The sequence below is a fragment of the Typopeltis vanoorti genome, chromosome 2, assembly GCF_054136105.1.
Source record: "Typopeltis vanoorti isolate ZY-2024b chromosome 2, IOZ_Tvanoo_1.0, whole genome shotgun sequence".
NCBI lineage: Eukaryota > Metazoa > Arthropoda > Arachnida > Uropygi > Thelyphonidae > Typopeltis > Typopeltis vanoorti.
The window spans coordinates 25,604,687-25,620,980 of NC_143550.1; positions in this window are offsets into that span (position 1 = coordinate 25,604,687).

Here is a 16,294-nt window from a genome sequence, read left to right on the forward strand (position 1 = left end):
GTGAATGGATTAATAGTTGTGAATTTAACACAACTATGCATCATAGATTGTCATCCAATAATGGCACAAACAGTTCGATATACACAATCTGGAAAATACACCGATGGAAAAATTATAATGACATCTCAATGTTTCCCAAGCTTCAAATATACCTTGCATTGCCATTCATATCTTCCTCTCCTGGACAGAAATGTTGATAAGCAGATAAAAGTTTCTAACCCATTCCTTCAATGACAGCTGATGGATTAATCTCTCCGTGAACTAACGTTCTGACTCTTCCCATACACGCTCTAAAGGACACTGTTTTGGACATTTGGCTCCAAATATGTTGAAGGATGATATGATTGTACCTGCCCACTTAAATTTTGGACAGTGTCAAATTCTGTGTCATGCAAATCTAATTCGCGCCGTGTTAAAGATGTATGTCCTCTGTAAGCACAGCATTTCCATGGAAATAGTTTATGGAAGACATAAACTAAAGCTGGGCGCGATTAATTACTGATTATTTGGAACTGCAGCCTGCGCAACTAAGGATAGGAAGCCAGTGTAATATGCCTAAATGTGTGAAACCCTCCGTACGAGACTGATTAACTCTGCCTCACTCGATAAATTCAAAGTTCCTCTCGTCCTTGATAAAATTCAGCATTAATCTTTCCAGCCAAATGACAGTATTATTATTTCTTTCCAAAAAGGGTGGGGAGCATAATAACTTTGAAATGCAGTGACGTCAGCAATAGGTTGCATGATCATAACGCAGTTTACGACGAAATGAGAATGTCCTCGCCCATGTTTCTCGTAAACGAGTCGGATTTGTTATGAAGAGGGGAGGAGAAAGAAAGCGCCCCCATTTTCCGATCAAAATATGTCATGGTACTAGAAATGCCTTGAAAACGAACTTAAGAGTTGTTTATTTTTGTACTTTTATCCTTGAAAGAGCACGCAGGTGATGGAAGGAGACGTGTTTTCTATTAAAAAAAAAAAAAAAAAACACCCTCCAAGAAAATCATCTGACAAGGAAATTTGTGAGATGCATTCATTGCGAGTCGTAAGTGAAAATAAGTAAGAAAAATTGGCAAATAACGATGTATGCACTCCGCTGCAGTAGGCTTTTGATACTTATCCCCCCCCCCCTTCAACGTTTGTACTGCGCATGTTTTTTAACTTGGTCACCAGGTCAGCATACTTGTTCTTAATACAACGCTCATTTAAGACTTAAGTAGAACGTATTTAATTGGTTATTATGCATTTAAGGACATTTTAACACGATTAAAACATTTTAAACACATTTGAGACACAAAAAGAGTGGAACAATACTTCTTCCCCCCATCTGTATGTTAAAATGCAACAGATCAATATTAATAGCCTTTTTTGGAAGGAAATTTTCAATTAAATAAATATACTATTTGACCCATTTAAACACGTAATGCTAGACAGGTTTGGGTATTAAACATAATTTGGTATTTCAAACTGTTATGAAATACCAACTGTATTGTGTTCAGAATGGATAGTAAGTCGATGCTGTAATCTGTGTAGCAAACAATTTTACTACCAACCTTTTGTTCGAGTCTGGATTGTGTGTGTTTTGATCTTGTTGTAAAAGTTTATTGTGGAAGTCATCACCGAGTATCACGGCTTCAGTCGGCAGCTGGCAACTTGCCAACAACAATAAAGGATCAATTCTGTTTCCTGTCTCGTATCGCGAGGCACAACAATTGAAATTCATTTCACAGAGAGGTGGATACAGTTTTTACTGTTTACTTAGATATATAAGCCAAATCTGAATTACGTGCATGTTGCTTATTATATCAGGACTAAGAAGAGTAATTTAGCCATTTTTTTTTATTAATGAAGAATGATAAATATATCTCTTTTTTTCTAAGCAAAGTATAGAAAATTATCTTTTGCACGATAAGATTAAATTATTTGTTAACGTAAGAATTTTGAACGTTTTCAGAGTTCGCTTCATCTTTTCTGAGTTGCCTCAAGAATGCAGAAAAACACCATCCTGAATGTTTGCTTTTTATTATTTATTAATTTTTTTAGCTTTCTTTGATCTGATTTTACTGTTTTGAAGTGGTTTTTGTTCTCTTCAGAGGGCAAAGACAAACCCGGATTCCACCTTCGTGCTGCAAGTTATGCAGTTTGTATACTGAAATCCAAATTAATGATTTTAATAGAAAATTGCGAAATTGAAACCGTAAAAATATTGAAATAAAAGTATGTCAGGGCCTCTTGTTTTGTTTAAACCTTGGTCCGCCCAGATGTTAATACCCTACACGTTTTTTTTTATTTTTTTTATTGACCTTTTGTGAGTGAAGGATAACAAAATATAGCGATTTAGTCTTCAAGTTAAAAAGAAAAAAAAATAAAGCTTTTATACATCAGCTTATATAAAATCAAATATAGCTGTTAATGTAATTGCAATAGTTGTTCATCATACAAAACTTCATGACAGAAAACAAAACACATTTGATGGCTTTTATTAGTGTGTTCCAAATCCACAAGCAACAATTTTTTAAAATATTATTACTCGAAACTTTCTACCGTCAACACCCATCCTGTTATTTATTTTCTACATCTGGGAGATTCTGTTTTTTTTCCCATTCTGTTTCCATTATTTCTCTTCTTTTCTGGTATCTTCCGCGCTATTTTTTTCTTTTTGCTTGCGTCTTGCCTAACCAGATGACAAAGTATTGTCGGCAGAGAGAGATTCCTTCACTTGAAACCTGTATTTGCTCTAGAGCAAAGAAAATCTTTTTCTCTTGCTCAGACGTGACAAATGATAACGACGGATCTTATTCTTTCTACTTATCAGCAAGGGATGATGATGAGATGAGTGGGTATCTTTATTAGTTCTGTGACAGAATTTTTTTTAAAATTATCAGAGAAAATCCGAGTGGAAATTCTAATGAAACTATCATGCTGAAGGGAGGGGGAAAATGGAGAAGGCCTTTATTTTTAAGTTTAAACAGATAATAATAATAAAAAAAAATAATGTGGAGTATTCGAAACATTCCTACTTTTATATTTTCTAAAATTATTCAATAAATATTGAACTATTAAGAAATATTCAACTATAAACGTGATTAATTGTCGAATGTTAATAGCTTTTTGTCTGTAGAAATTCTTTAATTACAAATTAAGTTGCAAAAATTACCAACGTAACGCATTTTAAACTAACATTAATTACACTGACAACAGATATGCAAGACACTATTTTGGGGTTTGTGATAGACGCGAGCATTTAAATGCATGTTGTGAATTTATTTCAGTCATGTAGTGTTACTCTCAAACCAGGTGATGAATGTATAGCTTTTAATATACGGCGTGACGCGCTATATTAACCATCTGACATTTTCCCCCAGTGTATTATAAAGACGAACCTTTATTTTATTTTTTTAATTCATTACGTTATTCTCCTCATTACGGTATTCCCTTCAAAAAAAGAGGTTCACTATACCTTTCTGCAATTAGCGGGTTTAATATTCTTTAGTCTTAACTTCTTGTGTAATTAGCGATACCGAAACTTAAACACAAATGATGAGTGTGCGTTTAAAAAAGAATTAGGAAGTACCTGATAGAAAGAATAGCGTCTAAGTCGGAAATAAAACAATTTTGAGACAGTAGTTCTTTTTTACTACTAAATTTTAATTCCAGACGAAGGCGTTACATTCTAGACACATGTGTGTGGGTGCTTTATTTCTTTATGTTTTACTGGTTTCGGATACTCTTACGTACAATGTTATGTCTCCTTTTAGTCCTTAGGCTAAGTATGGCACTTGCAGACATCACTTGAGTTACACCCAGTCCCATTTAATCGAGGTTATTCGCAGGAAAGGCGAGTTTGCGAAGCACATCTGATGGTTCAACGCAAATTCATTTTATTATTCTTCTTGAAGGATGCATAGAAAAATAAACAAAATACTGCTACACGAAAGAATATTGTTCCAGCAGGAATTTATGTAGGTTTATTTGCTATAAAGTCATGCTTTTTTTCTCCTCTTTTGATGCGGTGAGTTTACAACACGAATGGTTGCAAACTCACCGCACAAAAATAGTGTGGGTAGACTAAGGATTAGGCAACCTGAAAAGTCTTCTCCACAGACCAAACCAAGATTTTTAAAAAAAAAAACATTGAAAATTAAGTAACGATATATAACTACAATAACTAATAACTACAATAAATACGGCATTGATGTTTAAAATCAGAATTTAAGATGAATTCACATTTACCATTTCTTTTCCGCCACCATTAACATGTCTGCTTAGCAGTCAATGTTTAGACAAATATCAGAACAGGAAGTGATTCAGTTTCCCGGCTGTAGTCTCAGTTAAATATTTAACTGAGAATATATAGTTGTTTTTGGATGTTTGTGATTGTCTTCTTTCAACATGGACTGGGTCACCATGGGAGCAGTAGACCCGAAAACTCCAAAATGGGAGAGGCCTTCACCCTTCAGTGGATAGAAAAACAGGCTGTCAATTTTTTATATAGTTATTTGTACAGAGATTGTCAAGAGTGAGTGCTCCCCCCCCCACCCCATCGCATTTGGAAAGTATGCACCGGCATCCTTCCGCTGAAAAAGCTGGGTTTGATTTTCGTCACGACGCCAGGAATCTTTAGAATGGGCTGTTGGGCTCTTTGCAGCTCTAGCTGAGGTAGTTAAGGCTATGAGGCCAGTATTATACCTGTTAATTGTGTGTGTTCATTTGGCTGATCTGCATGTTTTTGCAGGATTTAAAACCAGTTTCTGTAAGAAAACATTCTTTCACATCTGTATGAGATCGGCTAACTCACAATAGTTTCTTTGCGTCCTCGACAAGATTCGAACCTAGGTCTTTCCACCCAGAGGGTATTGTCGATGTCTACTGAGCTTTCTTTATACAGCGTTTTTCTTTTCTTTTTTTTTCTTTTTTTTCCCCAACTAAAGATGATTAGTAGTCTCATACCGAGATTTTTCTTCTTCAGGAAAATCGGCCAGAGAACAGACCAAACTACGTATGTTGGTGGCCTCTGTTGATGAGGGATGTAGATACCAAGTTAAAATAGCATTTTATGGACTTTATAAGTTTTAGTTAATTTCTAAAAATTTCTGATTTATGATGTTTCGTATGCAGTATTGTTATTTTGTTGGTTAAGCTTTCAGGTCAGTCTGGACTCAGATTAGTAAACGTCTGTATCAAAAAGTAACCCCCCCCCCCACACACACACACCAGCAGTGGATTTTCAGCATAAATTCTTGGTGTCAAAAGAGTGTGGACATATCTAAGATTTCTGTATTACTAAGGGTAAAAATTCACTAATAGAAAACCAAAGCATGATGAGAATGTGGAAGTCCTCTGGATTAAGTGAATGTTTTAAATGCAGTGAATTCTTAATCTTTGGACAGCATATCGCTCTATTACATTTCCAAGATTCACTGTACAGAAGAATTCCGGATGGTTTAAACACTGCAGTGTGACATTCATTCCCCCCCCCCCTTCTTATACTTCTGCTCTCCCACAAATATATTCGAAATTGGAAGGTGTATCTAAAACAAAATAAAAACATGAATATTTAAATATATACTCTAGTTAAAAGAACTTTGACAGTGTTTTTTATTTTGTTTTACACTCGATCCTAAATAACAAAAGTCCAGGGGCGAATTCTCCATGCTTCCCGCACAAGCTCATTACTTGAGAAAGAAGTAATATTTATTTGTTAATAAATGCATGCATTTATAAGCATTCCATTCAGGCTTTTATTTTTGGAGACAGAAGACGTCTTCAGCTTGCGCGGCAATAATTGAGCTTTGCGTTGTGTATCAAAGGTCGATGCTTGCTCGTCTAGTCAAAGCTAACTTGGCTTGCACGGTTGTAGGAGCTTCCAGGTTCTCGCAGCAGCACTGTGATTTCATGCGCACGCGCGCATAGCCATTTCACGTCGTCTCACTCTGTTGCTTAAACACAGGCTATACGCAGTCAACGTAGCTCTAGCCAGTGAGCTTCAGCCAGCCTTTACAAGTGTGCGTGTTGCTTGGGAAAATTAAGTTACAACCAACTTTTTATGACGATGTTATTGACCAGTTCATAAAGAAGAACCGTAGGGTAGAATTTGTATTCAAGTAACTAAATTGAAAAAGATAGAATATCATTTGTAAAATAAATGTTGTATTTGTATGATTAAATGTACATACATTTCTAAATATATATAGTTTTAAATGGTCACAAACATTTCCTGACATTATCAGGAAATGTCACCTCTCACTCCCTGAATGATAACAAGAGCAAGCGTGAATTTCAAGACCAGCATTCGCCCCTGCCAAAGCCCATCCACAGCGGTTTTAATATGCATACCGGAGGAGAGCTACTAATTATGGTTGCGAAAGATGTAATAAATGCATCTATTGAGCGTGAATAAATGCTTTGCCGCCAACTTGAAATATTAAGTACCTTTTAATGGTAGGCAGAATTATAAATGAACTAATTAGTATTTTAATAAGCTGCTCAGAGACATTACAGGATGTCTAATTAACTATATATGAAATAAGAAGATTATTCAGAAAAGATTAGAAAAAGAAAGAAGAAATTGCCTTCCTCTTGACATCTTTGGAACCTCAAGTCGTTTGAAAAAAAGTTCTTTGGTCTCTGGAGAAGAAGGGAGTGCTAAGGGCTAAGTAATCTTAAAACCCCACAAAACACTCGTGGAATTAAAATGAATCCCGTGACTTCACACAAGGCAATTTATTTGTGTCCATTATTAAGCTACATGCCTTCGTTCTCTTTGAGTTTGAAGGAAGGAGAGTGGGTGCATCTCCACAAGCAAAAGATATTGAAACGATGAGATAGGAGAATGATTTCGCCATCTCCAGTATTTCGTGAGGAAGCCATTGAACACTAGGAATTATTTTTATTGTTATGATTATTATTAAGAGACACCTCCAGGAAGACTCATCGAGGGAGGCCACACTATTCGCGCCAGCTGTTATACCTGTTCTTGAATTCATTCACGCTACTTCCAAAAACCACGCGCAATGGCAATCCATTCCAATTACGCACCACCCTATGAGAGAAAAATCTCGCCCTCACCCCTTCTTAGCGACTTTCATTCTCAACTTCCATGAATGCCCTCGTGTCCTTTCCATTTCAGAAATTGGTAAGTCTCAATCATATCGCCCCTCTTTGTCCTGTTTGCTAGTCCAAATGCTCAATCTGTCTTCATAATCTGTATTTATTCCACAATCCTGATATCAATTTTAACGCTTTCCTTTGTACTCTCTCTCTCTCCAACATATTAGAATCACAACGGAAACCAGGAGACCAGACGTGTCCAAGTGAGGTCTTATCAAGGCCTTGTAAAGAGGCAAAATGACTTCTTTATCTTTACATGTCAAGGTTCGTTTCAGCATTACCATATACGAACTAAAACAAAAATGTTAAGAAGTTTGTTCTAGAAGGAAGGAAGACGGAAGTTTCTTTCTTTTTAAGAAATTTGTTCTCGAAGCTTAACCTTGTTGAAATCCGGCAAATGAACAGTACTGAAGTAAAGTCATCATCATAGTCTTTAAACCATCTCCAAAAGATGTTTCGTAGCATGGCGTATTATTCTTGCAGAGAGATTAAAATACTAAAGGGATGTTGAGTACCCTCCAGTGGTATCGTGGTCCTAACATATGACAAGATACACTCTCGCATTATCATCGATTACAGTTGGAGCTTTCGCAGCTCAGTCGGTATAGACGAAGCCCTTAGGACGGAAGAACCTGGGTTCGATTCCCGTCTATGACGAAAGGAACCTTTATCTGTCTCTTTCGACAAAAGGTTAGTTAGCCGATCTCATACGGTGGAATTTTTTCTCTTGGAAACGGGTTTTTCGATCATGAAAACAAGCAAACCGGCCCACACATATCTACACACACACACACAGAACACTTCGTCGGGGAATAATGGTAACCCCCCCCTCCCCGGATAGAAAGTAGTAACTTCTGACCAATAGCTCATCTCGGATCCAAATGCCTATACTGCTATCCTGGGCACTCCCATACGCTAACAACATCGATTGCAGTTGCTTTTGGTATGACGTTGAAATATGTAAGATCGTGTCATGCCTTGCTCTGCGTAGAACAACTAAAATCAGCATTAATCAGACTTGTCCGCCTTTTCCTACTCCTTAAGTATTCAGTCAATCCCTACTGTCCTCAGTTGTTTGTTTTTAGCCGACAAGTATGAGACTAGAGGAAGTCGAGTGATTCTGCTCTCACCCCTTGCTAAGGTCGTAACTCACTGTGGGCGTTTATATGTTCCATGGAATCTTGTTATTTTGGCGCTGCCAATTTTACCTATGATGGTTTGTGTGTTTAGACTGCATGTTTATTGGAATCCTTCACATGAGCTTCTCTCTCTCTCTCGATTGCTATTAATTGGATATTTGCAGGTATAAGTTGTTAGACCATTGTCGGTATACCAGACACTGCATGTGTGAAACCCTTTCCCCCTAAGCTAGCAGTTTCCGTGATATCTTCATCGGCACTTATTGTGGTAACCGTCATACTGGTTTGAACTAATTTAGGCCCAGATGTTGGTCCAACACATACACACACCAACCCACCCACACACGTCCTCTCTCTCACGAACTTTGATGCTTCATATCCCTCAAGACTGTCTGGACTTGATCAGAGCAGTTGAAACCATGGATGATGTGAGTGTACCTAATAAACTGGCGCCCCCCAGTAATTTCTGAAAGTTAAACTTTTTTTGGTAAAAAAAAAGCAGGTTACACAACGAGAAATAAATGGATTATATAACAATAAAAAAATTGAAATCGAATGAATTAAAAGTAAAGGAAGAAATTGATGGAATCACTAAATTAATCAAATAAAAGGGACTTGCTTGAAGTAAATCAAATAAAAAAAAGGAAAACCGCAAAAAAGAAAAGAAAATAAACGTCAACGATATAAGTGAAATGACTAATGAGAGTTCTTTGTCTTTTTTATTTTGCCACTCGAATATGACAAAACCAAAACTAAGCTTATTTAAAATGCTGTCTACGAACAGAACAAAAAACTTAAACGCATCAGAGAAAGAAGAAGGAGCTCAACGTGATGAATTAAGCCGTAAATGAAAAGGAAAAGATTAAAAAGAAGGAAATGAAGATTACGCAGAATTAACGAACCAAACTGGATTCAAATTAAAAGTGAGGATATAAAAGACGAATTAGCCATAAAGTACTTTAATCAGATTTTTAATACTTTTTCTTCTTCTCCAGAAGCAGTAAGGTAACTAGCAGCTTAAGTACGCTTGGTCCGTCTCCAAAATGGGCGTGAAACGAAACATTCGGGAGAATTTATTATCTGCTTCAACGGCATTGGTTTAATCCGTAAGTTCAATCAAATAAGGGATTTTTTTTTTCTTGCTCTTTCTCATATGCAGTGTGACTATTAAATACGATGTTTAATTAGCTATAAAATCTATCGTACGTTAAGATTTCATTAACCCTAAATTAATGACCGAAGATTTTTCTTTAATTTACTTACATCTAAGACTTCGTTTTGTGAGGGCAAAGCAGCTGTCAGATAACAGAAGTTGTTGCTAACTCTAATGATTTTCAGCTGGGTATAGCACTTGCCTTAGGGGTAATGAAAAAATATTTCGCCGGTGAGAATGATTTATGGGTGATCTTCATGGCCACGTTGATGAAAATCTTAATCTATTGCACCGATTCCAATTACCTGAACAGCACCATTAATATTTGGTCGTAAGACGGTTTGTAAGTAGTTACCTTTTTTGTGTAACCAAAGCTGTGGTGACCATAAAAAGCTTTTGGTTCTTGCACCTGAAATTGATATTTTTATCGGGTGGATTTTTATAGGTCATCTGTGAGAAGAGAATTAACCAATACAGTTTTCGATTTTTTAAAACAAGGAACTTCTCCTGAAACAGAAAAGAAAAGTTAATCTGATAATCATGTTAAAGTTCTGATTAACAGTAGACTTTATTGTATTCAAACTAAAAAAAAAAAAAAAGCATTCATCATAAGAGCTTACAATTATTTCTGCTTCTAGTTATACGCGTGAAAACAAAACGAAAAAAAAGCAGACGATATTATAAAGGACTTTTTATTAATTTATATGATGCATTTTGCATTATAAGATTATTTTATTATACAATTATTTTTACTACGCATCCAAATTAAAACAAAACAAAACAAACAAAAAAAAGATGCAAAGTTTCAAAATATAGTCATTTTCTTTGTTAATTTATATTATTCGCTTTTATATGTTAATTCAATAATAATTGTTTGGTAAGAAAATATTATTCTAAATAATTATGAAACTATGCACAAACGTGAAGAAGTTTTCGCCATAGATAATATTTTGAAATTTTGTCATTAAAAGTCTAGTTAATTTTTTAATACCATTTTAATGACAAAATAAAACCATTCACCAAATTTTAATAGCCTCATAACCTCTCTTTAATTACCTTTAAAGTGCAGATTTACAGTGGATTTTTGTATACAAGCGAGAAAAAAAATACATTACATCGAAGACATATGAAACTTGACATCATTTTGGTAATAAAAATCCATCAGTCTTAAACGCGGGATTACTTTTAACAGTGAAAACTATTGCAATAGCGTAAACATAAATAAATGGCAACTTGGTAGGCATTTTTAACTTTTAAAAGTCTTTTCCATTTCTCTCACTTCAATTTACATTTAATTACCAATTTAATAATAAAGGATGGGGCAAAATACCTCTTTATGATTGCATAACATAACATCATTGGCCAGAAGGGTGAAGCAAGATGCTTTTATTCCCCGTTGTCTGATAGGGAGGATGAATTGAAGGAAAAATTTATGAGCTGAGAGCTCGCCCTTGGGGGGGGGGGGGGCACGGAGATTAGTCCAAAAGCCATCCTAATTAGATTAGGATGGCTTTTGGCCTCTTGTATTTGAAGAGGTCAGTTTCTTCATAGTTTGCTGCCTGTTTAACTAGATCGTTGGGGTGTGTAGAGATCTTTGAGAAGAATTTTTCTGCTGTAGTTAGTAGGAAGGAGTAGATGTAAGGGATGTTTGTATCTCTATGCAGTTGGACGTTCCTTACAAACCACGGTGCATCCAATATCATGCGCAAACACCTATTTTGCACTTTCTGTAGCCTGAGGATGTTGGGGTTGGATGTGTGGCTCCAGGCTGGAGATGCATATGTCACCATGGGGCGGATCGTCAGCAGGTAGAGGAGCACGTTGATTGTAGTATTTAGTTTGCTTTTTCTATTTATTAGAGGGTAAAGTTGCGCAATGGTTTTAGATGCCTTCGTGCATAAGGCTTTGATGTGTGGGTTGAACGTTAATCTTTTGTCCAGAATTACTCCAAGATATTTTGTTTCTGTTTGCCAGGGGATTTTGGTGTTGAATAGATAAAGGTCCCCCATGGGAGTTACCATTCTTCTGGTGAAAAGTATCGCTACACTCTTTTCGGGATTCACTTGTAATCTCCATTTGGAGAACCATTGTTCTGCTTGTAGCAGGTTTTCTTGCAGTTTTTTAGTGACAAGATGTGGTCGTACAGATCTGGCAAGTACTGCTGTGTCATCCGCATAAAGTGCTAAGATGGATGACATTGGGTTGTGTGGGATGTCTGCCATATATATCGAGAATAAGATCGGTGCCAGTAGGGAACCTTGAGGAACTCCCCAGAGATCCGTCACTGACTTGAAACTGTACAATTTATTTTGACTTGTATGTATCTGTCCTGGAGGTAAGATTTAATTAGGTGGACGATACTTGATGGTATGCCTCCTGAAATGAGTTTGTGTAGTAATCCCAAGTGCCATATCTTGTCAAAAGCTTTCGCTGTGTCAAGGAAGACTGCTCCAGTGTGCTGGTGCCAATCGTAACCGGTGGTGATGTACTCAATTATCCTATGAATTTGTTGAGTAGTACTGTGATGTTGTCTAAAGCCAAATTGTTCCTTAGGAAGGATATTTAACTCATTTACTGAGGCTTGGAGTTTAGAGAGAATGATTTTTTCGGCAATTTTGCCTAAATTTGAGATTAGGCTGATGGGTCGATAGCTTTCAGGCAGGTGTGGATATTTACCTGGTTTATGCACTGGGACCACATCTGCGACTTTCCAATAGCTGGGGAAATAATTAAATCGGAACATGGCGTTCATTATGGTAGTGAGATGTACGACAGCTCTTCGGGGCATAATTATTCTATTTGATATGCCATCTGGGCCAGGGGCTTTTTTATTCTTTAGCTTCTTTAGAACTTCATAGATTTCGGCTTGTGAGGTGTTTGGAGGTATGTTGTTACAGGTATCGGTGACTTTCAGTGCATGTCTGACATGGAGGTGGATTTTATAGACATGCTTGATGTCCAAGTTGTCGTATGTAGGGCTACACTGTTTTTCTAGGTTCTTTGCTATTTCTTCAGCTTTTTCTGCGTCGGTGTGTACTAGTCCCATGTCTGACTTGAGTGGGGGAATAGATTTGAGATTTGTTTTTGTTTCTGAGACTTCTTAATAGGTTCCAGATGGAGTGTTCGCCGGGTGATACAGAGACTAGTTTGGCTTCCCATGTTTCGTTCCTGTGAACTTTAAGTGCTTCTCTTACTTCATTGTTCAGTTTATTGAGGATCTTTTTGTCCTGAGGTGCACAGTGTTACGTCCCTATCTTACGATTTTGTATATCTTGTTTTACAAACTGCTTTCGTCAATATTCTCCTAGCTTCTACCTTCAAAACATCACCAAAGTTTCTACTAATATCTGAGCTACTGTTCCCCGTAGTATCCCTAGTATTTGTATTTTAACTGCGCCCTTTGGGATATTTAGTTTAAGATGCTTTGTACATAAACAGAGAAAGGAACTCAAATATCTGAGTGTTACTATTGCAGTCGTGACACTATTTCTTGTTACTCAGCATTAATTCCTTAAGCTTCCCGTTTCTTAACATTAATTCCCCGCGTGGATAGGCTCGAATGTTTCTAAGCGGTGCATTGGATATAGCAATATCAGACAACTTTCTTCATCATTAAATAAAAGGTTTATTACTTCTCTAAGCATAGTACATATCAAAATACTCGATTAAATTACTTACACACTAAAATTAGCTTAATACAAGTAGTTGGGCTATGATTCGACAAGAGTTACTACGATCATGCCACCACAAAATTTCATACAAAACATGAATTCACTTAACATGGAATAATTAGATCACCACACATCATTAGGTTATTCAGCTTCAAGTATACTAACAAAGACATTAGCTATTCTAGCACATACTTATGACAATTCCGATTCTCTATACATCACACTGGACATTCAAATTCCTCAGGCTACTTGATTACTCAATTCGCACTAATCTAATTCAATATTAACAACACCACTTACTTCATTAACACACAACTATGTCATTAACCTTCCTTTTACAAAGTAGTAGGCACTCAAGATTCTTAGGACAATCAAATATTCACAAATTATCAACACTAGCTAGTTTACCTTTCACACTCTCTATCAAATTCTAAAGTCCTATTGCAATTTCTCCCTAATCACTTTAACAGTTCCGTATTATGACAATGGTACCTATCACAAACAACTTTTAGTTAACATAAGACAAAGTTCACAATACCTTTCTTTAGCTTCACTTACGGGCCTTTACCTTCTACTGAACGGACTTGCTTGCATAACTTCTTTGCAATTCAGGGCTATATAAACATCTGTGCCGCCGCCTGTACTACCCGAAACGAGGACATTGATATTTTCACAGCTTCCTATGACTCTTTGGTGTATTTCGCTTTTTACATAGGAATACGGGAATAGCTTTCCCGCTCACCTTCGATTCCTTGTTGTGGCATGAGGATATAAGCCATATCTCTCCACTCAGGAACACCGTGAAGTCCACTCGAAAACCAAACAAAAAAAGGCCCAAGAGAGCCTACTCCTCGAGAAAAAAACAAAAAGCCACTCTTTTTTGGGGGGGTTACCAACCCTTTTATAGCTGCTTCCCTAACGGTGTTCTTTCTTACTTCTTTTTCCCACCTCCTGCTTGTTTTCCGTCTGTCTACCAACTAGGTAGCATTAGGCCGCCATACGTCATTTTGATCGGCAACTCATAACGAAGTTTCTATCCGGGTATAGGCCCTAAGCGATATTCCGTTATTTTTCTTGTTAGCCTCTATCTTAACCCCCTTTTTAAACCTTTTCTCAGAATTCTACTTAATGCTTAATCTGTAGCCTCTTACATAGCATATTTCATGACTCATTCTTTTATACTTATGGACTTAACTCTTTCATTCTTAATCGCATTTCATTCTTAATCTAATTTCATTCTTAATCTAAAAACCAACCAACAATGGTTAGTTTTTAGACATAGAAAGTGTATATAAAGAATGGCACCTTTGAAGACTGTAAAAGCATTGAAAAAAGGTCAAGAATTCATGGTTTTTTGGAATTAAGTTTTTGAAATGAAAAATGCGGTAGGAGAACAAATATTCCCTAATTTAACAACATCAGTTAAAGCTGTGCTGTGCCTTCCTCATTCATCAGCAGCAACTGAAAGAATATTTTCAGCAGGGAAAATAAATAAGAATAAAATAATAAATCAACCAAATTTCCTTGATGAATGGACTCCTTTTGGCAAAAGAAAAATTCAAACATTCATCAGCTACAGATTTTACTGTTTCTGAAGAGTTAATTAATTTAGCAAAATCTGATAAAAATAATGAATATACCTCAGTGTTTTTCTTGTGGGTGGGAACCCATGTACTGTATATATGAAAATAGCATAACAAATAACTGAAAATTTAATGTTACATTATTTTAGACACGAAGCCTCTGTAGCTCAGTGGATGTGGCGTTTGCACACCACGGCTCTTTGGCCGCACGAGGAGGACTTGATTTCGTGTCTAGTCGGCGACTAGAGGAAATTTTTCTAAGCCTTTTTTAGACCGGTTCCCAAGTTAGTTGATCACGGGCAAACGGGTTTTTCTCCCGGAAACTCTGGTTTTTCGACTCGTAAACTCAAGAAAATCGACCATAGAACCCACATTATTTCAGACATTAAATACGAGTGTTAGGGTTAGGGACCACGATATGGCGGCACTTGTTGAGCCGTCTCTTTTCACTGCATGCCGCTTAATTAGTGATAGCCTTGGGCCAGCTATCTCTGATGGGGTACCAGTGGAGATTGAACTGCCCACTCAGTCTCCAAAAGTTAGTTAGGGCTAAAAACGGCCTCGCCTACTCCCTATACGGGAATAAAAAGGCGTTAGCTGATTTTTTTAACACTAAAATGAAATTAAAAATTATATGTAAATTAATACACATGTTAAGTGCTTGACTAAAAAGGTCAATAACTTTCCTTAAAAAAATAAATAAATAACTAAATAAAATAAAATAAAAAAATAATAATATTTATTTTTATTTTATTTTTTATTATTTTTTTATTTTTTATTTTTATTTTTATTTTATTTTATTTATTTATTTATTTTAAGGAAAGTTATTGACCTTTTTAGTTATCTTACACCAGCTGCTTAGGTGGCGCTTTTTGGAATTGTCAGTTATTGTTTAATTTGAGCTTAATGTACTGAAGATGCCTGTGACACACGGGCGAAAATTATACTATTAAATAATCTTTGTACGTGAGTTTTTTCCGTTATTAATTTTGTATAGAAAATATGATAACTTGGACAACTGATGAAGACATCAGAGTGGGGACGAAAACACAGTAAGTAGAAAACATGGGATTGGAATCGGATATATAGGGAAGATTTTTTCTTATACTGTTTAAAATAAATGATGTTTGGTTCACGATCCAAACAATTTAAGGCCTCAGATGTGTTTCTACTATCAAAATTGCAGTCACTAATAATATTTGTTGCCTGTAACTATGCTTGCATGCAAATCCAGAAAAAAGACGTACCCAGATTTTGTTGTAACATCCCGTGAATTATTACTTTGCCATGATAATTTAAATCGTTCTGATGGTGCACCCTATCAAAATTTAGGAAAACTGCATTGGCAATGTTTTAATGGGTATATATATATATGGATAACCCTTTATTTGGGCAGTCTGAATTCTAATAGTATAATCACCTACATGTGACTGTTGGTGAAGGGTAAAAATTATCGAGGAAATGAATAAAATTCAAACAATTAAATATTATTTTGTTTTGAATTAATTCCTGTTTTAATTTCACAGAATACACAAGAACTAGTTAGCTTATTTCTATCTGTCCCTTAACTTCTCTGACCAGATTGATTTACATAAAATTTAGCAAAAAAAGATCTGAACTTATTATATTATCTGAACT